Genomic DNA, 16,871 nt, shown 5'->3' on the forward strand with positions numbered 1-16,871 from the left:
CTGGAAAGCCTGTTTATTGTCATCTATCGATTTGAAATCACATGATCATGCATGATAGTCATCCCAGGCAGGTATTCTAAATCAAATAAATTGAAGGATCACTGCAAATAAATGTCAAAGTGTCAATGTCAAATAAAGCAAGCTTATAGATACAATAAGTTGAATAACTTAGAACACAATTATTCTTTACCAATATTTACACAATTATTTCTTTATACAGTGGCAGAACGCGTTCTCAGCCAAGAAAACCACAACTGGGACGATGCAACATTGACAGTGAATCAATTTGTACCTTCTGTGAAACAGCCTGATAACACGGATGAGCAAGGTACCTGCTTTTAACGTGCCTCTTTTTAGTCCCCATGGACACAGTTGGGGGGACTTATAGGTTTGGTCATGTCCATGCATGCATGCATCCGTCCTTCTGTTCATGCAGATATCTCAGCAATGCCTGGAGTGATGTCCTTCAAACTTGGTACATTTGTTTTGTGATCTGATCCAATATGGCCCCTTGACAGCCATTTTGTTTCCTGTATTTGATGATGGTGCGCCTGTTCACGCAAATTTTTCAGTGATGCTGGGAACAATTCCATTCAAACTTGGTACATGGATACTCCATATATTATTCATATGCACAGTGATTTTTGTTTCAATCTGGTCCAAAATGGCTGTGTTGCAGCCATTTTGTTTCCTGTATTTGACGATTGTGTGTCCATTCACGTAAATTTCTCAGCGATGCCAGGGACATCTTCATTGAAAGTTTGTACATATGACTCTAAGTCATATATATGCACGACAATTTTTGTAATGATCCAATAGAAATGGCTATGTGACAGCTGTTTTGTTTCCTGTATTTGATATCTAACTACAAGGTCTCAAGGATTAATACACAGGGGCTCAAGGATGGCCGATTAAATGAAGAATAATGCTATGTCCATGCATTATAAGGGGCTCACGCTCATGAATGCAGATATCTCAGATACGCCTGAGCTTTTTCTTTCAAACTTAGTACAAAGATAATACACTATGGCATACATACGCAGGACCATTTATTTTGGTATGCCATGCATAATTAGTGCTAATTTGCATAATTAAGATTAGAGAGCTGTTTCTGGTATGACTGCACCAAATTTGATGAAACTCTGTACAGATATTGGTCACACACGTGACAGAGTTCTAATATCACACAATGACATATGTCAGTATTGTGTCAATAAATTGCTAATTTGCATATTTGATGAATTTTTGTAATTAGGGTGATATGTCTAGAAATACTGCAACAAATTTAATGAAACATGGTACAAATCTTCAGCACACAGTCCTACAATAGTGTACAAAGACATTTAGCAGTATCATGTTAATTAATTGATAATTTGCATATTTCATGACTTTTCTAATAAATGAGCTATCTGCAGAAATACTGCGTTGAATTATGAAACATGGTGCGGATGTTAATCTGTCAGTATTGCAATACTATGTGAACACATTAAGGAGTATTATGTCAAATTGCCAATTTGCATATTTAATGAACTTTTATTATTAGTATCATGTCTAGTAATGTTGCATCAAAATTTGATGAAACATCGTACAGATTTTGTTCTACCAGTAGTGTATTGGTGTGCAAGATATGTAGCAGGTGAATGTCAATTAATTGCTTATTTGCATATTTAATGAATTTTCGTAATTAGGCTGATATGTCAAGAAACAGTTCAACAAATTTCATGAAAGTTGGTACAGATGTTGAGCTCACATTGCTTTAACAGTGAATAAAGACATTTATCTGTGTCATGTTAATAAATTTTTAATTTGCATATTAAATGAACTTTCTTGATTAGAGAGTGATATGTCCAGATATGCAGCATCAAATTTGATGAAAAATGGTACAGATGTTGATCTCTGGGTACTGTAATACTGTGTAAAAACATCAAGAAGTATCATGTCAATTAATTGCTAATTTGCATATTTGATAAATCTCCGTTATTAGTATGATATTTCTAGAACTGTTGCATCAAATTTGATGAAATGTTGAGAGGATGTAAATCTTCCAGTAGTGTTATGACATGCAATGATATGTAACAGTATTGTGTTACAGATGTTATCTCACAGTACTGTAATACTGTGTGAAGACATTAAGAAGCATCACGCAAGTAGGTTAAGGCATGGGCGTCAAACGTTATCATGAATATGCATTAGAGCTCATGAATATTAATAAAACAACACTGCCCACACAATTGAGATATAAACAACAGAAAATCTCTAAAATCATATCAAAACAAAGTTCCTAACTGGAACATCATCGAGCCAACGAAGTGACAAAGGACACACTAGTGTTCACAACAAAACCCTTACGAAAATTAAAGCCTTGTGGCGAACAGTTCTGGTAAAGTCTTCATAATTGCCTGGTATGTTTACCACAACAAGTTGTTGTAAACTTACTCATAGCTTGAGATTTTCGCATGTTGATGGATTTTGCGGCGCACATATTGTGGTATTGCTTACCACGACACTTATGCATGTCCTGGTATGTTTGCCACAAAAGTTTAGGCTTTGCAGAATTTTTTTAGCGGTATACTTGCCACAAACAGGATTTACGGTATACATACCGCTAATGAAGCTGACCCCGTGGGTAGCCCCCCCCCCCCCCCCAGTAGCATACCCCTACCCTTCACACTTTTCCATGACCACTTACACTGTAGCTATTCATTCTTGTGCTCATGTAAGTTTTCAGAATGTAGCCACAGGTACAAAACACTCACACACATTCACAAACAAAAGAAAATCTTACCAGGTTTTTCATTGAATTCCTACCTTACATTTATTGCAGATGGAAATGCTAACAAATGACACAAAACAAAAGAAATCAGAAGTTCATCAACAGTTCTTTCACAGGATATCTCCCTTAGTCCATGGCATCTTCATAACAAAGTGTTGGCATATCCAACCATATATTGGGAACAGTTACTTTTGATCCAGTTGATTGTTCAGTGTCTTGGTTTACTTTCCGTGGACTACAAAAGGGCTAAAACAAAAAAAAGAAAAACAAGAAAAGAAACATTAGTGTAATCACATATACTAGCACAGTACAGTAGACAAAATGCCAAGAGAACAATCTGCTAGTCAGTATGTAATTGCAACTGAATTGCAACTGCCTTGACATACATGTGTACCTTTCACAATTAGTCTTGCACATATCATGAAATGGAGTTGACTGTCACTAAGATATTTCAAGAGGTACTTACACTTATATAGTTGCAGGCCTTGGCAATTTTGATTACTCTTTTGGACCAATGTGGGTTTATGAGATTGGTGATGTAGAGTTGTCATCAGCATTGCTTTTTCTCATCGATCTGTTGCCACAAAGACATGTCGTCACTGCCAGCTACAAATAAGAAAATGCAATGGAATAAAAAGGAATGTAAAGGAAAAAGTCCCAGCGATTATGTTTGGTGATTTTGACTACATGTGACATGAAAACTAGTTTACTACTATATCTGTGAATCTAAATTACTTTTAGATGGGGGAGGACAACGCTACCAGTGACCCACAGCTACAGAAAGATAGGACTGAAAATATTGTATGCATGTTTTGTGTTGTAAGATTTCATGTAGAACTTCAATGAAATATTGTAAATCAATCATTGATTCGGATTTTGCCTTGCAAAGTATAATGCCAGCAAAATATTTACGGGTAACGTTGAACAAATGTCAAAATATATTAATGAAGACTTCAAAAGAAACTTAAGTGTCAAAGACAGACACGTCCAGCATCGTCCAGCATGATCTTATAAATAAACGTATACTAAATTTCATGACATCAAACACATGTACAAACAATACTAGGTCAGAGTTTAAGAACTTAATTCTTACCCAACAATTCCTAAATGTATTGTTTTTCATTGTTTTATATCGTACATCGAGGGAAATTTGTATACATATAAGCAAAAGTTTAACCCTGGCCACAGTCCCCGAGAGACTGTGCCCTCGCCAAAGCAAGAGAGTGTCTCGAAGTATGTATTCCCCAGACATAGACACTATCAATACATGTTATCGGCATGAACGGATGAAGGCCATTCCTTTGTAATTGTATACACTGTTCACTCAACGTTTAACCTTGGGAGTTATTCAGACAATTGGACAGTGTTACTCAAGAATTGCACAGAACAAAAACAGATAAAATTCGTCGTTACGTTGCAGAGAAGGATAATCGAAAATTTACTTACCGAAATTCAAACGATCGCCTTGATCCTGAGGGTGTAACTAGTATATTATAAATGGTGACCATTGTTCAAAGCCGATCTCCACACGCTGATCGTGACACAGGTGACATGAAAATTAACGCGTCTTGAACAATACCTATAGGTTGTACATTCATAGCTAGCGTATATGAAGCTGTCACGGCGATGTCAGACGGCAAATTTCAGTGAAATTTTGTCAAAAAATCAAGTGAAAAACAGCCACAATGTACTCAAAAGGGTCGTAACTGCCGTTCTGATATCAGATTTGCCGCTGAGATTTGACCTGTGACATGCCAATCTGACCAATCACAACGAAGTCTTCACATGATCTATGATGTCATCAGGCGTGATACTATTACTTCCAGTACAAAGTCCTTGCGATGGCTGTACGCGTATGTAACATAGCATGATGTAGTGGAAGCTTTTAATTCCCATGGACACCGTCCGGGGGGACTTATAGGTTTGGTCATGTTCGTCCGTGTGTGCGTGCGTGCGTGCGTGCATCCGTCCATCCGTCCGTTCACGCAGATATCTCAGACATGCCCTGGTCAATTTCTTTCAAACTTTGCACAAGGATAGTACCCTACCCCATACAGATGCACGTCGGTTTGTTTCAGAATGCGATCAAATTTGGCTGTGTTAGAGGACTTTTAGTTTTCACCTCCATAGACCCCATGTATAAGGCAGTCTCCATAGACTCCATGTATAAGGCAGTCCATAGACTCCCATGTATAAGGCCAAGAAAAATAAAAATTTAGTTTCTCATCGTATTCATATTGCAAAGAGGATGCAGTGACACAGTTTTTAGTCCCCATGGATGAAGTCCAGGGGGCTTATAGATTGGGTCATGTCCATCCGTGAGTCCATCCGTGAGTCAATCTGTGAGTCCATCTGTTCACGCAGATATCTCAGATATTTTGACAAAATGTCATGTGACCTTGGTGACCTTTGACCTCAAATATATATATTTGTCCATAACTCAGTAACCACAAGTGCTACACCCTTCATATATGGTATGATGGGACAGCTTATGACGCCACATATTGTACCTCATTAATTATGCACATATCTAATTTTGAGCGAGCCAATAGAGCTAGAGGTCTGATTTTTGGTATATAGGGATAACTTAGCAATACATTTTTTTGACAAAATGTCACGTGACCTCAATGACCTTTGACCTCAAATATACATATTTGTTCATAACTCAGTAACCACAAGTGCTACACCTTCATGTATGGTATGATGGGACACCTTACCTGATGCCACATATTGTATCTCTTTAATTATGCGCATGTCTAATTTTGAGCAAGCCAATCGAGCTAGAGGTCTGATTTTTGGTATATAGGGATAACTTAGCAATACACTTTTTTGATAAAATGTCACATGACCTCAATGACCTTTGACCTCAAATATACATATTTGTCCATGACTCAGTAACCACAAGTGCTACACCTTTCATGCAATTTTTTTTCCAAAATGTCACGTGACCTTGATGACCTTAGACCTTGATTATACATATATATGCATAACTCAGTAACCACAAGTTCTATACGCTTAAATTTTGATAGGATATTAGACCTTAAGATTTCACATCTCGTACCTTATTTATTATGCACGTATGTATTTTTTGGCTGGCCAACACAGCTAGAGGTCTGAATTTTTTCCTGATTTAGAACCATAACTTAGACATGCCTCTTGTTATAAATTGGGAAAAATGACTTAAACCTATGTGCCCATAGATGTGAACTTATACACTGCAGCGATACTTTTGAATGACCACATTTCCCTGCATGCCCCATCAAGACTAATATTCCTTTTACAAGTGGGGACTATGTCATTGTCAATGACTTGTTTTAAAAGTAATTCATTGAAAAGTAATTAATTGAAAAGTTGCAGCTTTCGAAGAACTATCCAAGCAAAAGTGCATTTAGAGCACCAGTGGTTATGACCTGACACATAGCCCCACACTATGTACTACTAGCAGTTAGCACAGCAGTGGCTCCCGGGGCTGACCGTGCAAATCAAATGTTCATAGGAACTATGCTATATTAAATAGAACTATTTTATAGTGTGCCTTAATCCCAGAGGTACGGGACTTCAATTTCGATGAAAGCTGTGTTCTAAACGACAGGCGTAAGATACAACAAATCCAACATACCAGTTCAACAATTTCTCAGAGTTTTGTTCAGGCGCGTTTCATAACCAGTGGTGTATGGTGTAGCTCCGCCCAGCAACTCCTTTACTAATTATGTAGATTATACATTGGGCGTGTCAATAGTTAGTCGTGTCATTCATTGATTCTAAAGATTATTCATACTACACTGTATACATGGACCTGTGATAGTAATAAAGGATAGATTTGAACTTGGTCATACTAAGACACAATACAAAGCTGTCTCCGGCCTATTTTGTCTCTCTCTAACCCGAACCTATCCCCAAGTGTGCGTACTCCACATTTGTTGCCCATAAGCGCTGTGTGGAACTTCAGACACATAGAATAGGCCGATCATTGCGTGCAAACGAAATATATACATCAGCCATCCTGAGGCCAAAGTCCACGGCATGAGGAATGAGGTGACAAGGTTAATGAACAGAGTCGGACACAAACGATCGAAACATGGGTATGCTTCCCTGCAAGAAGAATGCAGAGATCAAAAACATAGATACAATATAAAATTAAGGAAGAGATGTGCTTATGTCATGGAGATACATTGATACCTCCATGTTTATATAAGCCACTAAGGAATGAACTGGTAGGAAACGTGGGGGTCAAAAGGTCACGGTGGTCTGAGACATACTTCCACGTCTCACCATGGCTATAACAACCAATTTGTTAATTTTCTCACTAACAACCTTACCCGATACAGACAGAAAACACATAAAAGCACATACAAGACAAGAGGGATGATGTGTGCAGCCACTTTCAACTTAAAATTACACGACGGGGTCATGACCTGTTGGATTGCGTGCGAGATGGCCCGATCGTGCATAAAGCTTCCAGATTTCTTTTGAAAATTCCAACTTGTAGATCAAATTTTTTCCTGAAATTTTGCTATCCCCAAACTAAGGCTTAAAATATCTTTACAACAATACCTTAAACATGTATGATTTGGTAGCGTTTCTTTAAAAAATCACCGAAACTCAACCAACAATTGACTTTTCCTACAAATCGTACGTATTTGGCACAAATTTGAGGTGATTAACTCAGGAATTTCTCTTTGTAAAGGATGTTGATCGATTGTACTGAACCTATTCTATTATCATATGCCGAAAAAAACATAGTTTAAATGTGGTTTACAAGTTGGAATATGCCGATAAATAATCGCAATCATACCAATCCATAATCCAATAACACTAGGTCAAATTTGTAAGACAATAGTTGTAAACATAGACACAAAACAGCACAGAACAGACAGTAAATAGATGGTACACAAACAAAGTCAAATTCATGAAAGAAAGATATATGGACCTCTGGCCAAAAGACCAAGAAGTGATATACACGATTTTGGCGCAAAAATGTCAATATAAAAATCACGTGACACCTTTTATGCAAATTTAAGTGACATAAACTGAAAGAGCTTTCAAAACTACATATGAGTACCAAATTTCATCAAAATATGACCAGTTTTTGAGAAATGAAATTCAGCTCAAAATTCGGTCTGGACCCCTGCTACTGCCTTAACTCACTTGCGCATGTGAATTAACTGCTAATTTGTGAGTTTGATGAACTTCATAATTAGTGTAATATGTCTAGAAGCCCTGAATCAAATTTGATGAAACATGGTACAGATGTTTATTCTCCAAATAGTGTAATGGCATGCAAAGATATTTAGCAGTGTCATGTCAATTAACTGCTGATTTGCATAAGTTATGAATTTTCATAATTAAGGCTTGTATGCCAAGAAATTGTTCATCAAATTTCATGAAACTTGGTACAGATGTTGTGCTGTTATTGCTTTAAAAGCAAAAAACGACATTTATCAGTGCCATGTAAATAAATGTTTAATTTGCATAATTAATTAACTTTCCTTATTTGAGTGACATGTCCGGAAATGCTACATCAAATTTGATGAAACATGGTATAGATGTTGATCTCACAGTGCTGTAATACAATTCGGTGACACTTATTAGCATTGTCATATAAATTAATTGCTAATTTACTTGCATAATGAATTTTTAGCTCATATTTGGTTTTATATATAAATACCAAGGAGCTTATATGATAAGTCTGAGTGGCGTCTGTATGTCTGTATATTTGTGGGTATGTGCGGATGTATGTCCGTCACACACAAAGGCTTCCATACCGCCAAAGCTACCGTCTCAGTATTTGGTGTACAGGTAGATGTAGGGGTTGAGATGTGAATTTGTTCAAATGAACACATCAGTGTCAAAAATGTGCAAATGAGGTAAGAAAAGGGAAATTCTGCAGATGTTCATGAGTGGTCGCATGCCAATTGCTGAAACAGGATACTCCACTGACTTGTAGTCATTTCCTGTCATTGTTTATGAACTGTTACAAATTAACAGACCTGCTCAAACTAAGGGATGGACCATTAGATCTTGGGAGGGGGTGGTCACAATGAAATTGTGAACATTTTTTTTTACAACTGTAAATTTCTAAAAAATGAGAAAAGCTATGCTAATATTTTTTACTAAGTAAATTTTCAGATTTATAATTTTTTTAGTTAGACGCTGTCTGAGGATACAATGTACATTCATATCACTAGCGCAAATAAGATTGTGTGCTGTAACTACTTATGGCCCAGTGATTTATATTGCTGATAGATTTCGCAAAATGTTGCAGATCATCTTTTGACAAGGTGAGAAGCTGTTTGCAAAAAATGTGGTGAAATTTCAATATTTGTGTTTTTAGGACAATTTTTGCCCTTTTTTGATCAAAACATCAATTTGTCTGTAGCAGTATGTCAAACTTCTGTCATTCTTGTTGTTTTTCTGGTTGTACTATGCAGAAATTATTGTCATAACATCAATGTAGAATTTTCCTGCACTGAACAGATAGAAACAACATTTATTGTTGATCTTTAGTACCCATACTGGTATGTACCAATTCTGATCAAATGTGAGCTACACCGTATTATTGCGGTATTTTTGTTTTTAGAGTGAATGCCCAGAAGCATCGCATCAAATTGTATGAAATGTGGTACAGGTGATAATCTGTCACTCAACATAGTCTGTGAAAATTGCAGCGCGTCCACTGAAAACCTTATCCGTACACTTCACCGACATTTACAACAAAACGTATCACGTTTGTATCATATTCGGACACTGAAGAGTTGTTTCGTTTTAGAACCTGGCGTGGCAATATCATGGCTAATGCCTATACACATGCACAAACAACTATCTAAAATATCGGAACACTGAGTTGACGCTATAAATAATGCAGAACGGTGAATAAACTACACTACTTTTAATCTTTCATTGGGTGAGTAGAGAAAACCAGCTTAGAGTTTCTGTCTTTGAAGTAAACGATTTTGAAAACTTAGGAAATGATCGCTAACATTCATCTAAAATGAAAATATCTGAATTGGTGAACAATATAAAACTCGGAGATAAACACCCATCTGTGATCCACAGAATTCGAAAACGCACCATGAGCTGTACATGAGTATACTCACTTCCCTCAGTCGGCAAAGGGGCTGCTGTCATAGCAATACATTGGGCAATGTAGAATGGGCATCATTTTGGGGGCTAAGTGTTGGATATATTTATGTACAAATATGCGACGATTGATTACTAGTGTTAGGGACTGGTCAGTTTCTTCGGCCTGGGGGGGGCCGGTGGATTATTTTTTGCCGACGTCAAAAAGTGGCTGACCCCCCCTATTCCAAATTTTGAAAACAGGGTGACCCCCCCTATTCCAAATTTCTAAAACAGGGTGACCCCCCCCCGGGCGCGACAAAGGTAAAACAAAAGATGGACATAAATTATATATATATATATATATATATATATATATATATATATATATATTTTACATTTTACATATATTTATATTTTAAATAGTCATTCTATGTTTTAGTGAAATTGTTGACATGTCAGTTGTAAGATAGGAATTTCAAAGTGTCAATCTTAAAGTTTAAATACAGTACATTTTGAATGAGCTGTATTTTGAATGAGCTGTGAATGTATTTCACACTTTCTCTGCTTAACCAGATGTCCTGAACTGTTGTACAGAAATGGATGTCAATCATTAATATCAAAGAGGAAAAAGCAGTGAATCAAAGACTTTGATGGGTGTTAAGACTTGCCAACCATCCAAATAAATCTACTGAGGAGCCATAGAGAGCTTTTTTAGCCAAATCTGATGTGTACAGTGTCTGAGAGGACCTTTTCTTGTGTAACATTGAAACCATAATAGCACAGCTAATAATGACAAAAACTGCCTTTTTTAATGTTATTTTGTTCATATAAAAGCATCTTTCTACAGAAAACCTATGAAACAAAGGAAAATAATTGCATCAATGAGAAGGAAAGATATCTTGTCATTTTTCTATCTCTAAATAAGTCACTGTATCAAATATATATTGTGAAATATTTGTGCATGTTGCTTTCTCATACTGAATTCTCACAGAGAGAACAGAAAAGTATCAGGAATTTGTCATCCTTTCATATGAAATGCAGATTTCATAATGGTACACTTTCACTTAGCAAACATCAAGATATCTCTGAAAGTATGGCGCCCGAAGGGCGCGCCAAAAAATATGAAACATCCTGATATCTCTGATATATATGCCTTGTATATTAAAGTCATGCACCTGAAGGGCATGCTGAAAGATGTATGATATATTAAAGTAATGAGCTTGAAGAGCACGCTGAAAAATATTGAACATACAGATATCTCTGATGTATGTATGCTTGATATGTTAAAGTTGGGCGTGCTGAAAAAATATGACTGATTATTAAAGTTACGCGCCCGAAGGGCGCGCCGAAAAATACAACTGAATGATGAAATTTGTGGCTGACACTAGCATTTTAGGCAATGATGAGCCGGTGTCAAAATTCAAAAACACACTGACCCCCCCTATTGGGCATTTCAAAAACATGGTGACCCCCCCTATCACCAAAGTCAAAAACAGGGTGACCCCCCCATGAATCCACCGGCCCCCCCCAGGCTGAAGAAACTGACCAGTCCCTTAGCACTCCTGGTTGCTGTACTACTGCCATTACATAGTACTGTGAAAACCTCCGCCCTTAGCGATGTGTGGGATAAACATTTAGGCCTGGATATTCATTTTGTTGTTGAATACTGACACTGCTTGGTAATGGTCTTCCGCTAGTGAGAACAGTGAACGTCGTGTAGTGTTCATGTTTTGCAAAATCTATCAAAGGAGAGTTGACAGATTGTAATAAATGCAGTAGGCGTTATTTCATTGCCTGAAACATTTTCTAATCACCTAGGCAAGTTTAAATTCCAAGCTATTTTGAAATCAACGTGGATTTCAAAGTAGCTTGGAATTTTGACTTGCTTAGGTGATAAGAAAAACGTGTCAGGCGATAAAAATAATGCCGGCCGACTGCAATCATTATAAAAAACTTTCCTTTGTTAGATTTTGTATACAATGCAAGACCCGAGGTACATGAATATTCCACATTGATTAAGGGTCATTAGCATAGAATTTAATACCAAAACAATGCTCATTAAGGTAATCTGCATATTTGAATATCATTATACCTTCAGGTCTTGCACTAATAGAGATTTTGCAAAAATTTAACCCAATATGACATTACTGTTCTCATTTACGGAACACGTTCAGTGACGGGAACATCAACGTTGTACACGCTGTACCGAAAAACTGTCCATAGCGTTCTGTGCAGTTTCATCAACGGGAAATGTAATAAGCGCAATATAAGAATATTTAAGTAAAATCACGAATTCCATGTATTCACATAACTGTAACAGAGTTTACAGATACTCTGAACAGAAAATCACAATATACTTCAAAACTTTCATGATTCAGTTAATATGGAAACTCAGATATACATTCTTTTGATTCTTGAATTATAAGAAATTGGCATTTTCCTTACATGAAGACTAGAAACCAAAGACACTCTGTTGTCCTTAACAGACAACATCATATCAATGCACGGTTAAATTTTCAAGGGTTGAGATCGCCTAGTTGCCCGTAAAATCCATAACACTGAGCAGCGGTAAAAGCACCGGTAGCTCTCAAGTTCGCATAAGCTTAGTTTACCTTCGCAAGTCTTCTACATGTATAGAGGCTGCTTGAAAATAATTTTCAGATGTTCAAATACATATTCCACCGCATTAAACTCCGGAGAATAAGTTGGTGTAAAAATATAGTCTACACCCATATTGTCTAATTCAGATAGAATCCGACCGCCGTTATTATGATGCTGAGGGCCATTGTCAATAATATCAATATCACCTGCAACCAATTACCCTGGAGACCAATCTTCCATGACGGTGTTTGCTGCTTTGTGAAAAAACTGTAAATATGTATCAGTATTTGATGGGTCATGGACAAAATTGGCATGCAATGTGTGCTAATCGGTGATTATGGCTTTGCTATAATCATTGTTAACGTCTGGGAGGACACGGGGAAAAGGGTTTAGACCTTGACATGTGTGGGTCACCATGCGCCACCTACTACCACTGGCTGGATGCACATATGACGTAACCTTATCTACCAACTGCCCCCTTTACCGTTATCTAAACAATTTGCGTCACCCTCTCCACGTCACTATCCATGCGCATATCAGTATGAGCAAAGCCATAGCTCGTCCATTTCAACTTCTGCCACGCTCAAGTTCACACCACAAAATTCACCATGCCAAAAATGAAGAAGAGCAGGGGCCGCGCCCGAGCGGCCACCCGTACACCGACGAGGTCGAAGAGACGCCCAGCGCACCTCGACGAACAGCTACTCCAGCCAGTACCGATGGAAACCACACCAACCAACCCTGCCGGCGTCGTGCCGACTACCGCCACAGCGGCAGCCGACCCAGGCATACCAGACCACGTCGCCAAACTAATAGAAACCAGCATTGCAAGCGCCATTGACTCAATCCGACGCGAACTACGGCAACCAACTACAAACACTATCCCACCGCCCGACCTGCAAGTCCAGCCAACTGATACAGCCGTTGGTGCACTATCACCCGCTTCAGTCATCGTCGCAGGACCGACGACGCTCGCCGCTCCATCCTGCTCCGTGGTTACTCAAGTCCACCCAGGTAATCATCCCGCTAATCACGCTAATGGATATCAACCCGCCATTACAGCTGCCCCACCCGACTCGACCACTGCTGCTGGCGCTACGCACATCCGGGACTACCCTACCGATGGTGGCGCACCTCATAACAACAATCCGGGCAATATGGCTGCGCCCTACGTTCAACCCGTCCAGCAAGCTGGCCTCAACGCACCGCCATGGCGCCCACCTCCTAGAACCGGGCCAACTGGCAAATCTTCTGCAGCAATACCCCCAGCCGACCTACTACTGCCATATGTCGACCAATCAACACTCAACGCCTTGGCTAACCTCGGTAAATTCATCGAACTTGGTGACTTGCATCCTGATGCCCTAGCTCCCAACTCAACCCAGGCTACCAAGACACAAGTAGCTTTCGATCCGGACAACCTCGGCGTAGCCACATTCACAACCGAGGTGAAGCGGAAAATTATCGACAACTTTGACACCTGGCTACAGTGCTTCCTCGTCTTTTTCTCATATCGAACATTCTACTACCCACATCTAGCGATCCCCATGGCCACCTACCTTCGTTTCCTCGCCTCCAAAGCTGCCGCCTACAAGCCGGAGGCCTGGCTCGGGTACGACAAATTCTTCCGCCTGAACGCCCGCTACCCAGACAGGGCAAACTGGAGCAAACCAAACCCAGACCTCAATTTCCAGCACTTCATAAACCAGCCACACCTCCTGCGCCTTCCTGCTTCGCCTGTGGCCAACATGGTCATTTGAAGACTGACTGCCCAACATACGTACGCAGCAGCGACACCAACCAATTCTACTGGGAGAACCCAGCGAACAAGAAACAGTATGACCAACCTCAGGTATGTCGATCTTTCAACCGAGGCTCATGCAAGACCCCCTGCCACTATGGCAGGCTACACAAGTGCTCTGTGTGTAACGTGACCGACCATAATGCCCTGCCACTATGGCAGGCTACACAAGTGCTCTGTGTGTAACGCGACCGACCATAATGCTCTGCACCACCACCAAAGCGACTATCAAGAGACCCCTCAGCCCTTCCAAGGGAGCGACCAGCCACACAGTGACAATCTTAATGCTACAGCCGACAACGCCAATCAATCTCACTAAACTCTCAGCTGGCCTGCACGACCCGTATTTTGCCTGTTTAATTCGGGGGGCATAGCTTCTGCAGTGACGCCGCCACAACCACTGCCGAAGCCAGCTTACCTGACTGGCTCAAAAGACACTGAGCAGATGGAGGAGCGACGCGTACCAGATCTACATCAAGACACCACGGGAGACCCTCTACGTAACACCGAAGGTACTCGCGGCTGGCTAACATTGACGCAGGACTCTGTTCTCGCTGGACAATTCCAATGATGGAATGGCCCTACACGAACTATAGAGACATGAAACACTAAGAACAATGAACACATACTATGAGACATTTCCCAGTGGCGCATGGTCACCAGGGGGGAGGGGGGGGGGGGGGGCCGGGGGGGGGGGGCTGTGTTACTGCCGCACCGCAGCCATACATGCCCGCGGTTTGGCCATAATTTGGGGGGTACTGTCATGGGTCTGCTGTGGGCGACCGGTAACACGTTGCCCGATGCATGGTACCCAGAGCCCGGTACCGCCATCCAGGCCGCTATGACGCCTCGTCGCCCCTGCCATGGCAGTGCATGCATAACCCCGGATTTCGGCCAAACACTTGTCTCCGTGTCATTCCTTTGCGTTAATGGGTGATTATGGCTTTGCTATAATCATTGTTAACGTCTGGGAGGACACGGGGAAAAGGGTTTAGACCTTGACATGTGTGGGTCACCATGCGCCACCTACTACCACTGGCTGGATGCACATGTGACGTAACCTTATCTACCAACTGCCCCCTTTACCGTTATCTAAACAATTTGCGTCACCCTCTCCACGTCACTATCCATGCGCATATCAGTATGAGCAAAGCCATAGCTCGTCCATTTCAACTTCTGCCACGCTCAAGTTCACACCACAAAATTCCCGCCCACCCTCCGCAAAAGAAAAAATAAATAAATAAATAAATAAAGCCTCGCTGCAGGCTAGCAGCTCACAATAAAAGATATTGTACGTCTATATACTGCTTACTCTATACAATAAAGTTCCAGGGGGGTACTGTCATGGGTCTGCTGTGGGCGACCGGTAACACGTTGCCCGATGCACGGTACCGTGTCAGAGCCCGGTACCGCCATCCAGGCCGCTATGACGCCTCGTCGCCCCTGCCATGGCAGTGCATGCATAACCCCGGATTTCGGCCAAACACTTGTCTCCGTGTCATTCCTTTGCGTTAACGAGCAAATTTAGAGTATAATTTGGCTCTTTCGCATACCGCTGAACTTGAATGGCAGGGCTCCCACTTGGGGCATGTTCTGTTGCACACGCTTGGAAAGCTGAAGCTGCTTTCGTCCATAAATTTGACACAAAATGCGTCGACTTGGTACAGAGCATTATTGTACATTTGGGTGTACACTTGTATTCTTCTTCCAATTCCATTTACGTTCCGATAAACGATTTCTGACCATCCAACAGATAGTTGATAATGAAACCTCTGCGTGCGAAAATTCAGTCAGTTTCTGCTGAATTTCTTCGTGTGAGATTGATGGTGTTTCTCACTTCAAATACTCAATGTATATTTCTTCATCGGTGGCAAGTTTCTGTTGCCGACCGACGGCTCCCTTTCTCCTGTTGGTCAACAAACTTTCGCAGTACCTAATCCATACCTTGTTACTGAAGAGGACGAACAAGAAACTTTCGAGCAATCTTTGATATTAGGCCACGAGGAATATTCTGTTTTCTTCATTCACTCCACTTTCCACAAGTTCAAAAATTATCAGTCTTCTTAGATCTTTACTAAAGCCTTTCCCAATTTTCCACTCTCGACCTGCTCTGTTCACTCTTGTGGCTTCCATGTTTACTGATGGACTGACAACTTTGTTTTGGAATTGTTCGTTTGGTTATTTTCTATGAAGGAGATTGCAAGTCTCACGAGATTTGGCAGGTGAGTTTATCTTGAACGGAAGATTATGAAAAAAGGTATGGAAGCCCCAATCAACAGAGATTAACATACTTTCAGATGAAAATTAAAACTACAGATATTCCTTGGAGTAGTGATCCGCCAGACTTTTACAATATGTTGTATGTTGTTGTATTTTATTTATTTAAGTGTCCTATGTGGACTTATTCACCATTTAAATAAATTACAATGGAATGTTTTCTATTGCCACATCCAGCCCGCTGGGCTTATAAGACACGTTAAATACCACATTGAAGACAAAAAAAAGATACATTATTTGTAAAGTGTGCTTTTCCTTCTCGAAAATGCCCTATAAATGTAGTCTGCTACATCATTACAGAATTTTGTAAGTATACATAACTTGTTATCGTTGCTTAAGTCATTAAAATCTGGCATA

The 16,871-nt window shown here is 40.0% G+C and overlaps 1 protein-coding gene and 1 long non-coding RNA gene across 3 annotated transcripts in view; one reads left to right on the forward strand and one right to left on the reverse strand.

Annotated features, from left to right (window-relative positions):
* LOC139120345 (protein mono-ADP-ribosyltransferase PARP14-like) overlaps positions 1-16,871 on the forward strand; it is a 259,128-nt gene that overhangs the window by 197,111 nt on the left and 45,146 nt on the right. The window lies entirely within an intron of this gene.
* Positions 2,790-4,616, reverse strand: LOC139119639 (uncharacterized). Its single transcript, XR_011548964.1, has 3 exons — positions 4,220-4,616; positions 3,240-3,379; positions 2,790-3,019 (listed from the first exon to the last, which is right to left on the reverse strand). It is a non-coding gene; the product is annotated as an uncharacterized lncRNA (long non-coding RNA).

Source organism: Ptychodera flava, chromosome 20, assembly GCF_041260155.1.
Source record: "Ptychodera flava strain L36383 chromosome 20, AS_Pfla_20210202, whole genome shotgun sequence".
NCBI lineage: Eukaryota > Metazoa > Hemichordata > Enteropneusta > Ptychoderidae > Ptychodera > Ptychodera flava.